The following is a 17,943-nucleotide window of genomic DNA, read 5'->3' as shown; positions in this document are numbered from 1 at the left end:
TTCATATGTACCAATCATACTCAGTTTGATATATGTAATTAAAAAGGAATCCTAATTTGTAATCAGTTCAGTTCAGTTCAGTTGCTCAGCCGTGTCCGACTCTTGGCGACCCCATGAATCACAGCACACCAGGCCTCCCTGTCCATCACCAATTCCCGGAGTTCACTCAAACTCATGTCCATTGAGTCGGTGATGCCATCCAGCCATCTCATTCTCTGTCGTCCCCGTCTCCTCCTACCCCCAATCCCTCCCAGCATCAGACTCTTTTCCAGTGAGTCAACTCGACGCATGAGGTGGCCAAAGTATTGCAGTTTCAGCTTTAGCATCAGTCCTTCCAATGAACACCCAGGATTGATCTCCTTTAGAATGGACTGGTTGGATCTCCTTGCAGTCCAAGAGACTCTCAAGAGTCTTCTCCAGCACCACAGTTCAAAAGCATCAATTCTTCGGCAATCAGCTTTCTTCACAGTCTAACTCTCACATCCATACATGACCACTAGAAAAACCATAGCCTTGACTAGACGGACCTTGGTTGGCAAAGTAATGTCTGCTTTTTAATATGCTCTCTAGGTTGGTCATAACTTTCCTTCCAAGGAGTAAACGTCTTTTAATTTTATGGCTGCAATCAGCATCTGCAGTGATTTTAGAGCCCCCAAAAATAAACTCTGACACTGTTTCCACTGTTTCCCCATCTATTTCCCATGAAGTGATGGGACCAGATGCCATGATCTTCGTTTTCTGAATGTTGAGCTTCAAGCCAACCTTTTCACTCTCCTCTTTCACTTTCCTCAAGAGGCTTTTGAGTTCCTCTTCACTTTCTGCCATAAGGGTGGTGTCATCTGCATATCTGAGGTTATTGATATTTCTCCCAGCAATCTTGATTACAGCTTGTGCTTCTTCCAGCCCAGCGTTCCTCATGATGTACTCTGCATATAAGTTAAATAAGCAGGGCGACAATATACAACCTTGACGTACTCCTTTTCCTATTTGGAACCAGTCTGTTGTTCCATGTCCAGTTCTGACTGTTGCTTCCTGACCTGCATACAGGTTTCTCAAGAGGCAGGTCAGGTGGTCTGGTATTCCCATCTCTTTCAGAATGTTCCACAGTTTATTGTGATCCACACAGTCAATAACAGCAGAAATGTTAATGACTCTCAATGGGACAATAGACCATTAATATGAATAAAATCAGAAGATTTTCTTGAAAGATACTAAGTGCAAGAAAAGAAGTACCGTATTTAAGCCTAATATTTTAATAATGCCACTCTCTTACCAATTAATTAACACACTTAAAGCAATGTGGCAAAATCCCAATTTGAAATACTTTTAAAGAACTTGGTAAAATAATTCTGAAATTTACCTGAAAAAATTACAGGCAGGGAATTCCCTGGGGGTGTAGTGGTTAGGATTCTGTGCCTGCACTGCAGGGAACCCAGGTTTGATCCCTGGTTGGGGGACTAAGATTTTACAAACCACACAGAGTGGCCAAGAAAGCAAAAAAATAAAACCAGGTAAAAATAGTTAATGTCCTGAGCCAGTATAAAAAATGATCTTACATTACATAACTTTAATGAGGTAATCAGAAAAATAGATTCATATAAAGGACAATCTCATGTTTTTATGTTATTTACTTTGTTCACTTTATTATTCTGATGGCAAAATGAAGCAGTGCAAACTTACATTTTATATGGTAAATTGTGAGCTAGTGGGGACCAAGGTAATAAGATTACATTTTATCAAGAAGCTAGACTAATCTTCTGCTACTGATCTGAGTGAGGTGCAGCATCTCTTTTCTGAAGAGTTTGTGAGTTATCTCCCTCATACCTATTAGAATGACCTCAACCACCAGACTCAGCATTTTAATAGAAACTTGAGTTCTTTTAGTATCCAGCCAGCCCAATATTTCAATGTTTTCAATATCTGTATTCCAGTCACAGATAATTTCATTTAAAATTAGCTTTTTTAAAAAACTAGGTAGTGATCATATTCTGAACTACTAAATGATGAAGGTTTAGCTTCAAATGAATGGTTATTCTGATCTCCCTAAAATTTTACTCTGCAATCTGTTAATCAAAAGATAATTAATGGAAAGAATTCCTGCATCTTATTAGATCATTTGAAATCATAAAACCTTCCAAGTATACATTCAGATTGCTGCTACAGAAATATAAGCAGCAGCATATGTAGGATTATTACAAAAATATAACCACTAAATCTTAAAATTTTAATCATACTGGAGTTGGATGCTGAGACTACATATAAAACTGGTATATATTGGAGTGTATATTCTCAGAAAGTTTAAAGTATAATTATAGTAAAGGATTAAGCAAAATGACTTCATCTTTGAAAAGCAGTTCAATGATATAGCTGCAATTTCCTTACTGAAGTGCCAATTCTGTTCTTATAAATTCTAATTAAATTTTTTTTTGCAAATTCTTCTTGATTATTTTTTACCCATGACCATTTTACTGATATAATTCTAATATTATTATCCATCATAATACACGGCAGAATGTTCATGTTCAATTTTTAAACCAAATCACTTTTTTAAGGAAGTGACAAAAACTCAGTTGGTTTGGATACAAAATTACAAAGATAGATACCTCAGTTCAGTTCAGTTCAGTCGCTCAGTCGTGTCCGACTCTCCGCGACCCCATGAATCACAGCACGCCAGGCCTCCCTGTCCATCACCAACTCCCGGAGTCCACAGAGTCGGTGATGCCATCCAGCCATCTCATTCTCCGTCGTCCCCTTCTCCTCCCGCCCCCAACCTTTCCCAGCATCAGAGTCTTATCCAGTGAGTCAACTCGTCGCATGAGGTGGCCAAAGTATTGCAGTTTCAGCTTTAGCATCAGTCCTTCCAATGAACATCCAGGATTGATCTCCTTTAGAATGGACTGGTTGGATCTCCTTGCAGATAGATACCTAAAAGCATGTAAACAAAGGGGAACCACAACAACAGCAAATGCTTAATGATAGGAAAAACAGAACATGTCTCAGAATGGCAAAAGAAGGTGGATCAGATAGGAGGTAAGTATTAAATCAAGTTTTTAAAATGAAAATATAAATAATTTTAGAGAAGTGAGCAGAGACTGATTTTGATTCTCAGTTGTCAAAACACTGGCAAGTGAAATTTACTAATGCATAAAAAGGAAATGTTTAGTGGTGAAAACATCCTGGGTTTTTTGATGTAACCCTACCAATTAAATTTTGTACCTTAAAGGTTGAGCTGTTCAACCTCGTAGTCATTAGCCACAAGCGGCTACTTAAATTTAATTAAAAATAAGTAAAAATAAAAATTTCGTTCCTTATTTGCACTAGCCACATTTCAAGTCCTTAGAGTCACAGCAGATACTGAACAGAGAAATAGAACATTTCCAACATGGCAGAAAGTTCTGTTGAACAAAGCTGTAATCTTTCAGAAGTTTATCAATATTATTCATCTGGAAGTTTACCATAGCTACCTGCCACGAGCGTCTTCAACAGACAAGATGTACAACTAGATAAAACAAGAACCAAAATTCTTTATTGCCATTTTTTGCCCCCTAAGAAATATACTTCCTTAGAACAGTATTATCTACCAGCACCTGGGCTTCCCAGGCGCTAGTGGTAAAGAACCGGTCTGCCAACGCAAGAGCTGCAAGAGAGGCAGGTTTGATCCTTGGGTTGGGAAGATGCCCTGGAGTAGGAAAAGGCAACCCACTCTAGTATTTTTGCCTGGAAAATTCCATGGACAGAGGAACTTGGCAAGCTAACAGTCCACGGGGCCACAAAGAGTTGGACATGACTGAGTAACTACACACAGCACCTAAGTAATGCAATAGCTTATTGTGAAAGATATATAGGCAGCAACTTACTTTTGACTTGGTATACCATTTCAGACTCTGAATCACTGGGCATAATTTTCTCTCCATGATTGAGCAGAACAGCTGAGAAAAATAAAGGATTCTGTCTGTTTTATGTAATAGTATAACCCAGAGCACACCCAGACAGAGATAATCTTTTATAATGGGTTTGGCAGGCAATTCTTTAACCTTTTGGAATGGGCAAATAACTTTTATTACAGTTCTTTAAGGTTTTGAATTATAAAACATCTCTAATATAAGCCTTTGTTTACTTTTATTTAAAATTTAAAAATAGCATTTCTTTCAGAACAACCTTAGAAACATAATAATAATACAAAAGATAAAAATCATTACATATTTATTCTGGAACATAAAACAGAGAAACTGATTGGATGCTATCCAATTCTTTTATAAGCTAAACATAGTTCCAACACTACAACCTAATAAAGATGTCACATGCCAAAAAATTTTAGACAAATCTAACTTATGAAGATTAGACATAAAATAAATGAAATGATAGCAATTCTAGTTCAAAATACACTAAAACTTCAACTCACAAAATCAAGAAGAATTTGCCTTAGACTGGAAAGCTGACAATATGAGGAAGCGTTAATAAAATAACCGCATCAATTGATTAAAAAAATTATATGATCATCTCAGTAGATGCTAAAAGGCCACCAATGAAATCCAACACCCATTTTTACCCTTATAAAATACATTACTATATAAAATTAAAATAAACATGATGAGTATCTATTCCAAATAAAAATTCAATTATACATACTAAAGGGCTTCCCAGGTGGCTCAGTTGTAAAGAATTGTCTGCCAATGCAGGAGCAGCAGGAGACCTGGGTTCAATCCCTGGGTTGGGAAGATCCCCTGGAGGAGGAAATGGCAAGCTACTCCAGTATTCTTGCCTGGAGAATCCCCATGGAGAGAGGAGTCTGGGGGCTACAGTCTATTGGGTACCAAAGAGACAGACATGACTGAGCATGCACATACATACTAAAGATATGCTACTTATAATTATTAAATATTTCATAGTTTTATGACATTTTTAGCTAATGCAATGAAGAATAAAACAGAAATAAAAGAAATAAATACTAGAAAGGCAAGCATAAGAATTTTATGATGTTTTTCAAATTAAGTAATTCCATAGTAGGAAAACTAAAAAGGACTCAGGACTATTTCTTGACAAAAGAATACAGAGAATAAACACTAACCCTACAAAAATCAATATATGTCCAAGAAATCATCAAAATCCAGTTACAATATATGCAAAATAAATCTATTCCTAAGTAAAATTTTTAATGAGTGATGTGCATGATCTTTAGAAGGGAAACTGCAATCCTTATTCAAAGATATCAATAGTGTAAGGATATTAATTTTTTCAAATTAACTTGTAGTTCTGATGCAATTCCAATTCAAACATTATTTGGGGAGACTTCACTGGTGATCCAGTGGTTAAGACTCCATGCTCTCAACGCAAGGGACCTGGGTTCGACCCCTGGTTAGAGAACTAGATCCCACATACCGCAACCAAGAGTTGGAGTGATGCAACTAAAGATTCTGCATGCCACAAGGAAAAGATCTTGCATGCCACAACTAAAGTACCAGCAGGCCACAACCAATATTGAAGGTTCCTTAAGAAGCAACTAAGACCCGATGTATCCAAATAAATAAAAAACAAAAGTTATTTTTGGAGGCCTAAATATTCATAGGAAAAAAACTGAAAAAAATATAAAATACATCAGATAATAAATGACATTACTATCAAATAATTAAATACATTATTATGGTTTCAAACAATGTGTTTGACTAATCTCCCCTTCCCCCTACTACTAATAGGAAACAAAGTTCCCTAAACCCTCTAGACGATCCTGAAGCTGGGTCTTGGTAGGCATGAATTTCTTTTCTTTTGCCCTGTGGTCTGCCATCTGGTGACCTCAACCTGCAACTACATTTTCAGTGCTGCAACATATCCAGGATTGGCTGGTACCCTTTAGTTTACATTCCATCTAGCTAACCAAAGAATTAGAGCTGAGTGCCTGGGTCAAAGTGCCCTAAAAAACATCTTCCAATCTTTGGTAAAAGAACTCCCATATAAAATGACATGATGGGTTTGACAAAAATGTTGGTAACTGCTGAAGCATGGTGTTTCTTTTGTGTACATGTGCAAATTCATCCAATAGTCAAAAAAGAAAAAAAATTATTGTTCTCACAAATATAAATGGCCAATTAATATATGAAAAAATCCTCAATCTTATTTACAATTAAACAGAGGTGAATTAGGCTTCCCTGGTGACTCAGACAGTAAAGAATCTGCCTGCAATGGGGGCGACCTGGGTTTGATCCCTGGGTTAGAGAGATTCCCTGGAGAAGGGAATGGATACCCACTCCAATATTCTTGCCTGGAGAATTTCATGGACAGAGGAGCCTTGTGGTCTACAGTCCATGTTGGATACAACTGAGCGACTAACACTTCACTTTCATTCAGTTCAGTCGCTCAGTCGTGTCCAACTCTTTGTGACCCCATGGACTGCAGCATGCCAGACTTCTCCTAGAGCATGCTCAAACTCATGTCTATTAAGTTGGTGATGCCATCCAACCATCTCTTCCTCTGTCATCCCCTTCTCCTCCTGCCTTCAATCTTTCCCAGCACCAGGATTTTTTCCAATGAGTCAGTTCTTCACATCAGGTGGCCAAAGTATTGGAGTTTCAGCTTCAGCATCAGTCTTCCCAATGAATATGAAGGACTGATTTCCTTTAGAAATGACTGGTTGGATCTCCTTGCAGTCCAAGGGACTCTGAAGAGTCTTCTCCAACATCACAGTTCAGAAGCATCAGTTCTTTGGCACTTGGCTTTCTTTATGGTCCAACTCTCACATCCATACATGACTACTGGAAAAACTTTGATTAAACAGACCTTTATTGGCAAAGTAATGGCTCCGCTTTTTAATATGCTGTCTAGGTTGGTCATAGCTTTTCTTCCCAGGAGCAAACATCTTCTAATTTCGTGGCTGCAGTCATCATATGCAGTGATTTTGGAGCCCAAGAAAATAAAGTCTGTCACTGTTTCCACTTTTTTGCCACCTATTTGCCATGAAGTGATGGGACCGGATACCACAATCTTTCTTTTTTGAATGTTGAGTTTTGAGTCAGCTTCTTCACTCTCCTCTTTCACTTTCATCAAGAGGCTCTTTTGTTACTTTCATAGGTAAATTAAAACAACAATTTTTTTTTTTTACCTTTCAGATGAAAAGAAATCATTAAGACACTAACAGTTTCTGGTGCTGAAAAGGTGTGGAAATGTAAACACAATCTCTTGGTATCAGCTTGTATTGCCTTTTAGAAGGCAATTTGTTAATACTGATGGAAAATTTTATTGTTCCCAAAACATTTCATGTCCTTACACCCAGAATTCTAATTCTTTTATGAAATGATTTGGCAAGAATGCAAAAATACGTGTACACTGGTGTTTAATGTATCAGTGTTTATAAGAGCAAAATATTATAAATGAGCATGAATAAAATACTCATTTTAAAAAGATACCTCTACATAATAGAATACCATGTATTCATTTGAAAGAACAGTTTCTTTGTATTAATATTGAAAGATCTTTGGAAAATAAAGTGAAAGCAAGTTAGATAAATGAGACTGGCCTCATTTTGGTTAAATAAGGAAATAATATATGTCAACAGGTACATTAAAAAAAATTGGGAGCCCAATAACCACACAATTACAGTGGGATTTTTTATTTTAGGTGGTAGGAAAAATAGACGACTTTTACTTTCTTCATTGTGTAGTTCTATACCATTTGAGGTTTTTTCAATATACATAGACAATCATTCTTTGTTATCCATGGGGGATTGGTTCTGGACCCCTCTGGATATCAAAGTGGATGCTCAAATCCCGTCATGTAAAATTGCATTGTTTCTAACATTTATATATCCCTCTACTTAAATAATCTCCAGAACACTCATAATACCTAATACAATGTAAATGCTATGAAAATAGTTGCCATTGTGTGGCAAATTCAAGTTTTGCTTTTTGGAAATTTCTGGAATTTTTTTTCAAGTACTGTCAATCCACGTTCAGTTGAATTTGAGGCTGCGGAACCCAGTGATATGAAGGGGTGCATGACTTTTCCAACAGAAGAAATAATAAAGATTGTTGTTGCTGTTTAGTCGCTAAGTCATGTTCAACTTTTCTGCGATGCTATGGACTGTAGCTCGCTAGGCTCCTCTGTCAGTGGAATTTTCCAGGCAAGAATACTGGAGTGGGTTGCCATTTCCTTCTCCAGGGGATCTTCCTGACCCAGGAATTGAACCTACATCTTCTGCATTGGCAGGCGAGTTCTGTACCACTGAGCCACCAGGAAAGTCCAGTAATAAAGATAAAAATTTTAAATGAATAAATAAAAGAAAGTTTCCCACCCATCCTTAAAAAATACTCCATTATTAAGCCCAATTTCCTACTGCTTCCCATATCAGGAGGGTTCCCAGTCAGTAAATCCTGTTCTACCGCTTGTAAAGGTGTAAGAGGCTTCTGTCATCCTTTTGTTTGAGAGTCTTGATCGTAATGTTCTGGGCTCCAAATGTGAATCTTGAAACTTTATCATTTTTCCCAGATATTCAAAACAGGACTAAAGCAAATAGGACACTCAGTGGTTTGCTTACTATGCCAGAAGTCCAAACTATCAAGTTTATCAAGCCCAAAGTAATGGCCTCCACAGTGGGTCCACAAGATTATGCATTGGCACTCAGGGAAAAAGTATTAGAATTTCAACTTATATATTTTTAATCTCATCTTTTGTCAATTTCAATTTTCAACTTTTGTCTTTTAAATTATAATACACAGTTGTTTATATTCATGTGTGTATATGTACATGACTGTAAGTCATTAATAAACATATATTCAAATATTAAGTGGCACTTGGACATTTTATTTTACTGGTGGAGTCGCTCATCAAAAAATTTAGAAACCATTAATTTAGGCTATAGCTGCTTTTCAGAGAACTAAAGACAGATCTAAGGTACAGAAACATGATCTATAAATTAGTCATTGTCTCCAAAGTCACTAATATAATGAATAGTTAAAAGAAAAATAGAAAATAGATAAGAAAACACAGTAGAAGACAAATGCAAGAGTCAACTTAGTAAGTAATAAAAGGTAGAAGGGAAGAGAAGAAAGTAAAACATGAAAATTATCTACACATACACAAATAAAACAAGGAAAAAAAAAACCCTTATGACAAAAGAAACGGAGGTCAAAGAGAAAGAATAATTCACACAAGGATTCTGAACATTTAGAGATAAATGAAAATAAGCAAACCATTATACAGTTGGAATTGAGAATGTACCATATTTGAAGCTCTTTATTCTTAGTGTCTAGCATGGTGCTTGACACATAGTATGCACTCAATAAGTAAAGTAAGTATTCTAAACTATGCCATTTTCACACCAAATTAATGTGTTAAGTCCAATTTGAGAAGTCATTGCATTTTTATTTCCTTGTTTTTGTTTTATCAAGTTGTTGAATACTTTATATATTATGAGGAACAAAAGACAATGAAATGACAATGGAAATTCTGTGATGCTACATCTGCAAATGCAATAAAAATCTAAGGGTTTACTGGAGAATTTGAAGATATGGCAGGTAATTATTTATTTGTCAACCCATGGAAACCTCCTCCATCCCTTTGCTGCTATATAAACCAAACAATCATGAATATTTGGTAAGAACCTATAATTTAGAACTTCTAAAAAGTCTTTCTATAGGCAGGAAAAAAAGTGATTTGGAGGATTAAAGCAGTGACCTTTTTTCTTTATTTACTTGATGGCTGAATTCATACCATTTGGAATAGCAATTAGGTAGTTCATTAGTGATGTTTTATATGTTTTGTAAATTATATACAAAAATGACACTTCTGTTGCATTGGTATTTTTAAGCCTATTGCTAATAATAACTTTAAGCTGTCTGATCTAGAATGCAACCATATTTTGTTAAAGAAAAAAATCCCTGCTCTGCTAGTAGTTACACCTTTACTCTCTTTCCCAGAAGCAGAAAAGCGAAATGGATTCTTTTTAGGCAAATATGAGGTACTATGTACTCCAGTCACCATTCATATAGTCATCAAATATTCATTGTGGATCTCTTAGGGTGAAGCATTGTATTAGAGTTGGAGATATATTTGTGAAAATAAAGAGTTTAATTCTCTGGACTTCTCTGCTGGTCCAGAGGTTAAGATTCTGGCTTGCAATGCAAAGGACATGGGTTTGATTCCTGATCGGGGAACTAAGATCCCACATGCCTTGGAGCAACTAGGCCCACAAACCACAACTACTGAGTCGGTGTGCCACACCTAGAGGGTCTGTGAGCTGCAATGAAAGACCAGGCACGACGCATTGCAGATCCTGCGTGCAGCAACTGGGACCTGGTGCAGTCAAATAAATAACTAAATAGTTTACTTCCTTTAGAATTTACAATCATTTCTCTAGTTCTCCCCTAATTAAATTAGCAAACTTCCAAATATCTGAGATATATCTGGGCATAACCATGATTACTGCAGAATGTACAATGTTTCTTCTTAAAACTGAAACCCTTAGGTACACAGGTCTTTAAAAACTGCTGGCTGTATGATTTAGCAATTCCACTTTTAGGAATACATTTTCACAAAATGATAAAGATTAGGTGCCAAGATTTAGTTACAAGGATTCATTTGTTTTTAAAATAGTGCAAGAAATATTTACAGCCTAGGTAAATATGGACTTGTTTAAACAAATTGTATTACAGCCACACAATGGAAAAGTAGGTGGTTGGTATAGGCTGAATTGTTTGTGTACCCCTATAATTCATATGTTGAAACCCTAACCCCAAAAGTGATATTAGGAGATGGGGGCCTTTGGTAGGTGATTAGGTCATGAGGGTAGAGCCTTCATTAACAGAATTAGTGCCCTTATAAAGAGACCCTGTTGGGCTCCCTGACTGTGACCACTTGTGAGGACACAGCAAGAGGATGGTGGTTTGTAAACCAGGAATTGGGCTCTCACCAAATCTGCTGATCCTGGATTGCCCAGCCTCCAGAACTGTGAAAAGGGAATTTCTGTTTATAAGCCCCCCAGTCTGTGGTATTCTATCAGCAGCCCAGACTAAGACAATAGGTTTCCTTCAAAGGGATCATGTAGACAGGGAAAAACTTCTGTGATATGTTATAAAAGGAATATTGGAAGTTACATTGTTGCTTAAGTATCAAGTACAGGGAAATGCAGGCCCTGACTTTGTGCTGACACTGGGCAAGAAACCTGACCTCATAGTTTCAGTTCTTCTACCTGTTATGAGGTGGATCATGTCCCCCGGATTCATACACTGAATCTCTAACCCATAGTACCTAAAACTTTGACTCCATTTGGAGGGCCTTTCAAGGGGTTATTAAGTTAAAATGAGGTCATGGGCAGGGGGTGGAGGGAGGGCTAGTGCAATACGGTTACGAAGGGAAAGAGAAAACTTTTCCTCTACTCTTTTAGGTTTAGTTATTGGGGCTGGTGAATTAAACTGACAAAAGACAGGAGAAGAGGCTACAATTTTATTAATATTTAAAATTATATATGCATGGGGGCCTCACCAAAAAAGAAGTGAAAAAATCAAAGGGCAGACAGATATAGGGGCTTACATACCATTTTAACAAAGGGTGATAAACTGGAGAAGGGACTACACAAAGAAAACAGGGCTTGGGCTTCTAGGGCTGACAAACTGTGCAGGAGTGACTTGGAATATACGGGGAGGAGGCGGTTAAGAAATCTTCTAATGGAAGACAAGGGTCATTTTAGCAGAGTCTTGTTATGTAGACGCATTCCAGCATTGACTCCTCATCCCTAGTGACGAGAGTGCTCTCCTTGTCTCTGCCTAGTAGGTTCCTCATGGGAAATTTATACCCCATTTTACATAGATGGAGGAGAGAAGAGAGCTGTTTCTGCATCTGCTGTTTCTCAGCTGACTTTAGCTCAAAATAATCAACATGTCAAAGTGGCATATTTCACACTGCCACATTCTGAACCCCTTCAACTGATGTCCTTATGAGAGGAAGAAATCCGGACATAAATGAGTAAAGAGGGAAGGCCAAGTGGACACAGTGCGAAGGCAGCATCCAGACAGCAAGGAGAGAGGCCTTAGAAGAAACCAACCCTGCTGACACCTCGAAGTCAGCTTTCCAGTCTACAGATCTATGAGGGAATACAACTCTGTTGTTTAAGCTGTTAAAATTAGAAACAAAGGGAGACTGGCTTTGAAAATTCCCTCAGCAGATAAAACCAGTTTACTCATACAAACAAGGCTTAATTTAGCTTGCTGTGTGAGACCTACTTGACCTGGGTCATTTCTTGTTTACACCTCTGGAAATCATAAGCAAAACTGGAACTGTTCCCCAAGGTTGATATGAGATAATTACTGACAAATTCCCTATCATTTAAGAAAATTATAATATTATAACCAATCACTGTAAAGAATGAACAGTCACTGCTTTCTCACTACATAAACTGCTTTATGACAGTATACCCCTGGGCCTCAGCCCATGTTTTGGCTGAAGAGCTCCTCCTCTGCAAACTGTCTTTTTCATGTGTGCACAAAAAACTTTAATTACTACTTTCGTGATTCACTGGTTTTATTTTGGGTATTTCTTAACCTTTGACAAAGCCACCCAGAGTGTGGTACTTTGCTACAGCTGTCCGAGCAAACTAATACACATCATCCATAAGATGGGTGAATCTTAATACTATCTTCACTTAGCTCTTAAGGTTGTCCTGAGTCAACCAGACATAAATTCCTTTGTAGACTATGAGGTACTATACACATGTTCAGTTCAGTTCAGTTCAGTCGCTCAGTCGTGTCCGACTCTCCGCGACCCCATGAATCACAGCACGCCAGGCCTCCCTGTCCATCACCAACTCCCGGAGTTCACTCAAACTCATGTCCACAGAGTCGGTGATGCCATCCAGCCATCTCATTCTCTGTCGTCCCCTTCTCCTCCCGCCCCCAACCTTTTCCAGCATCAGAGTCTTTTCCAGTGAGTCAACTCGTCGCATGAGGTGGCCAAAGTATTGGAGTTTCAGCTTTAGCATCAGTCCCTCCAATGAACATCCAGGATTGATCTCCTTTAGAATGGACTGGTTGGATCTCCTTGCAGAATAAGGGACTCTCAAGAGTCTTCTCCAACACCACAGTTCAAAAGCATTGATTCTTCGGCGATCAGCTTTCTTCACAGTCCAACTCTCACATCCATACATGACCACGGAAAAACCATTGCCTTGACTAGACGGACCTTGGTTGGCAAAGTAATGTCTCTGCTTTTTAATATACTATCAAGGTTGGTCATAACTTTCCTTCCAAGGAGCAAGCGTCTTTTAATTTCATGGCTGCAATCAGCATCTGCAGTGATTTTGGAGCCCAAAAAAATAAAGTCTGACACTGTTTCCACTGTTTCCCCATCTATTTCCCATGAAGTGATGGGACCAGAGGCCATGACCTTTGTTTTCTGAATGTTGAGCTTCAAGCCAACCTTTTCACTCTCCTCTTTCACTTTCATCAAGAGGCCTTTGAGTTCCTCTTCACTTTCTGCCATAAGGGTGGTGTCATCTGCATATCTGAGGTTATTGCTATTTCTCCCGGCAATCTTGATTCCAGCTTGTGCTTCTTCCAGCCCAGCATTCCTCATGATGTACTCTGCATATAAGTTAAATAAGCAAGGTGACAATATACAGCCTTGACGTACACCTTTTCCTATTTGGAACCAGTCATTCACAGGGTCCCTGAGAAACCTGGAGGAATGGTGGCTCAGTGGTAGGAGATACGGGTTCAATCCCTGGTCTGCTGCTGCTGCTAAGTCGCTTCAGTCGTGTCCGACTCTGTGCGACCCCACAGACGGCAGCCCACCAGGGAAGATCCCAAATGCCTCTGGGCAACTAAGCTCATGTGCCACAACTAGGTGCTCTAGGCCCCCAGGAACCGCAAATAGCTGCAGCTACTGAAGCCTGCTTGCCCTAGAGCCCATGCTGTGCAACAAAGGAAGACACCATAGTGAGAAGCCCAAGTACTACAACTAGAGAGTAGCCTCCGCTCTCTGCAACTCGAGAAAAAGCCTGCACAGCAACCAAGACCCAGAACAGCCCAAAACAAAATAAATAAAATTATATATATATAAAAGCCACTGATTCATGTTGATGTTTGACAGAACACAACAAATTTCTGTAAAGCAATTATCCTTCAATTAAAAAATATTTCAAAAAAAGAGTCAGACACAACTTAGCAACTAAACAACAATCTTAACAAAAAAAATTATCTTGTTAAGATTGAACTTTTTGGGGGAGTTGAGATCATTTTTTTAATTTTTAAAGAAAATTATTTAATGATAATCAATTAATTAGTGATAAAAATGAGTACACAAATGCTGTACTTTGGTTTATCTGCTATTTTTTTCTTTCATCAGAATTCCTATTTTCAAATTTTTATTTTGTATTGAGTTATATAGCCAATGAACAATGTTATGGTAGTTTCAGGTGAACTCAAAGGGACTCAGCCATACATATACATGTATCTATTCTACCCCAAACTCCCCTCCCATCCGGGTTGCAACATAACATTGAACAGAGCTTCATGTACTATTCAGTAGCTCCTTGTTGGTTATCTGTTTTAAATATAGCAGTGTATACATGTCCATCCCAAACTCCCTAACTATCCCTTCCTTTAGGCACTTGTAAGCTCCTTCTTGAAGTCTGTGAGTCTGTTTTTAAGTTCATTTGTATCATTTCTTTTTAGATTCCACTTATAAGGGATGTCATATGATATTTCTCCTTCTCTGTAAGACTGAACTTTATAACCCTTTAGTAAAGTAGAGGTTCAGTTCCCACAAAGGGATGGAGAGAAGCAAGAGATTTCAGTAAGACTGCAGTAAAGATCACAACTGACTTGTCAGTGGAGACAAAGAGAATGCAAGTTGTTAAAGAAGATGTAACTTACATATAACAATAATAGCTAACATATATTGAGCATTTACTAACTTACCAACACATGGTCCCAAGTGTTCTCTAATTAAACCTCTTATCAACTCCATGTAAAAGTACTGTAAATATATGTGTATGTGTGTGTGTATACTTACAAGGGTATGCTTATTACCTATTTCGGTCTTTTCCATTATAAAACACAACTTCAATATGAAAATTTGTTCCTATGTAGTTCACACATTGGAGAAGGAAATGGCAACTCACTCCAGTGTTCTTGCTTGGAGAATCCCAGGGACGGGGGAGCCTGGTGGGCTTCTGTCAATGGGGTCACACAGAGTCGGACACGACTGAAGTGATTTAGCAGCAGCAGCAGCAGCAGCAGCGGACAAAACTGCCAAAATAAGAAGCTGTGATTTTTATCAAGAGACACTATGCTGTGCAGAACTGAAAAACATGAAAAACACTACTTGGCTGAATAAAGTGATATATGGTAAAATGCACAACACACACCGCCTTTCCTTTACAATCTTACTTCAGGGCATCCACCTGCATTGCCTAAGAGTATGAGCACTGTTCTTTTGAGTTTGTGTTTATTTCATGATAAGCATATTGAATATATTACATTAAATCTGTATAAGCATCCTGCTTGTAAAAGTCCCAAGGACTGAATAAAGAGAAAATCCCTACATTTTGAGGAGAAAATTGCATTAATATAATGTTTTGAAATAAATGAGAAAGTTTGCAGGCCTGAGGGAATTCACATTGGCCACATTCAAGAAAGACACTAAGAAACTTCCCTGGTGGCTCAGTGGCTAAGAATCCACCCTCCAGTGAAGGGGACTGGGGTTCTGCCCCTGATCAGGGAACTAAGATCATCCCACATGGTTTGGGGCAGCTAAGCCTGCCTGCCGCAACTAGAGAAAAGCCAGCCAGCCAGGATAGAGGATCCTAAGTGTCCCAACTGGGACCGGACACAGCCAAATAAAACAAATGAATAAATATTAAAAAAAAAGAATGATGCTGAGAAAATAAGTGAAAGGAGAGTTTGTACATTCCAGTTATTATCTGCTTTGAGTGGAAATTGAAAGCACTTGAGACTAAAGATAAAGACCCTAATGCCAGGTAATGCTGAGTGCAGTTGGACAGAATTTTGTGGCCTTCAGGCTCATTAGAAACCTTACAAGTAACTTCTTCATGAAAGGAGGAAATTGGCAAAATAGAAGTGGGCTTTCTCTCTTAAGCTGCTTTAGAAGACAGAAAAGGAGAACAATAAACCATAGAAATCCACTGCTGGTGTCACAGTACATTGCCTCCCCCAAAATGACATCCTTCTTTCCTTTTACCTCTTCTCAGTATTAAAAAGTCACCACAATTTACCACACCCATTTCTAGTAAGTGATATTTGGAACATGGCTATCCATTAAGGAAAATAACTATTAATAACTTACTGGCTACCATTTAAAGTCTGCATAAAAAACATAAAACTTCTATATGGCAGAAGACACAATGAACTAAAAGACAAATGACAAATGTCACTGCGACATGTGATAAAGAGTTAAAATTCTTGTAATAATGTATAAAAAGCTCTTTCAAATCAATAAGAAAAATAAAGCCCAATAAGAAATGGTCAAAAGACATGAAAAATAACAGAGGAAGAAACCAAAGACTAATCAACATGAAATAAAGCTCACATTCAAATTTAAAAATGCAAACTAAAATTATGTATCATCTTTAACCTAGTAGATTGGTAAAGGTATTTTTCAAAAAGGCTTTTAAAAACAGGTTCAGAAATCTTTCCTTTGGGAATTTATCCAAAGTAAATAATGAGACTAGAGTTGAAAAATATGTGCACGTGTGTTCATTACAGAATTGTTATTTAAGAAACTGATGAAATTAAATCTAGCAATTGAGGATTGGTCACATAAATCTCTCACTTAGCAATTCTGCTAGACTGTATCCCTTGGAGTAGTCAATAAAACCAACAGTTCTTAGAGACACAAAGATGTTCATTTCAGCTGTTTATAGAAGGGAAAGATGGCATGGTACATATATCCACACCATGGAGGGAGAAAAAAATGGCACACTAATCACATCGATGCATCCAAGGATGATACCGTGTGTATATTTGTTATTGTTTAATCTAAGTTGTGTCTGACTCTTATGCGACCCTGTAGTCCTCCAGGCCCCTCTGTCTATGGGATTTCCCAGGTAAGAATACTGAAGTGGATTGCCATCTCTAGGGGATCTTCCCTTCCCAGGGATTGAACCCACGTCTCCTGCATTAGCAGGATGATTCTTAACCACTGAGCCATACATGAAATATGAATTTTAAAACGCTAGTTTATAGAGTATCATGTAGCTGTAAAGAAACGACAATTTAATGTTTACATGGACAGATGACTATACTAAGTGAACAAAGTTTCCTAACTGTACATGAGATCCCATGTATGTAAATACATACAAAGTTGTTTGAAAATATTTTGGGGTGCCAAGTACCCTGGCACCTTTGAAGGCCCAGTCCACAAAGGACTCCAAGATAAAAGAAGTTATTGTTATTTAACATTAAGGGTTGATTACTTAGACATTTATTTAAAGGAACACAGACTTTGATTTTACTCCTGAAAAATTCCTAATTCTAGTTATTTCTATCTAGGCCATAAAGACTCGCCGGGAGCTACTGGATGCATACCGACGCTGGGACAATCAGCAAATCTTACAGAGATACTTTCCTCGGGTTTGTATTTTCAAACGAACAACCTTTCAATTACAAACGTTTCTGGCTCAGCGGGTCGGAAAATGGTCGGAAGTGAGCGGTGGGGATACAACCGTGAACTGAAGCCTTTAAAACCTTTTCAGTCAGAGACCAGGTGAGATGGGCCTTCGTGGCGCCATTTCTAATCCTCGGCCCCACATACTTCTCCTGTGGGAACGTTGAGATTCCTTCCAGGATTTCCAGCCAACGGCTACAAGTCTGCTCTACAGCATCTCCAGACCAATGGGAGGAAGGCTATCTTTCGACGGGCTTCTGCTCCTTCCCAGCCAATCGGAAACATTCTTCAAATGCCTCTATCTAAACTGCGCAGGCCCCGAGGAAGCTGGCTTCA

At 38.1% G+C, this 17,943-nt stretch overlaps 1 long non-coding RNA gene across 3 annotated transcripts; it reads right to left on the bottom strand.

Annotated features, from left to right (window-relative positions):
* Positions 1 to 255: 255 nt before the first annotated feature.
* LOC129539676 (uncharacterized) lies at positions 256 to 17,914 on the bottom strand. 3 transcript variants are annotated; one of them, XR_008682505.2, is made up of 5 exons: positions 17,557 to 17,914; positions 15,104 to 15,283; positions 4,630 to 4,803; positions 3,858 to 3,929; positions 256 to 2,925 (listed from the first exon to the last, which is right to left on the bottom strand). It is a non-coding gene; the product is annotated as an uncharacterized LOC129539676 (long non-coding RNA). The 3 variants fall into 3 exon arrangements; XR_016038593.1 differs by having other exon boundaries at positions 17,755 to 17,914; XR_016038592.1 differs by having other exon boundaries at positions 15,104 to 17,914.
* Positions 17,915 to 17,943: the final 29 nt, after the last annotated feature.

This window comes from Moschus berezovskii, chromosome 11, assembly GCF_049115385.1.
Source record: "Moschus berezovskii isolate FMDL1 chromosome 11, NW_MosBer_1.0, whole genome shotgun sequence".
Lineage (NCBI taxonomy): Eukaryota > Metazoa > Chordata > Mammalia > Artiodactyla > Moschidae > Moschus > Moschus berezovskii.
Note: the sequence above shows the minus strand (reverse complement) of the source record. Positions and strands in the feature narration are given on the sequence as shown.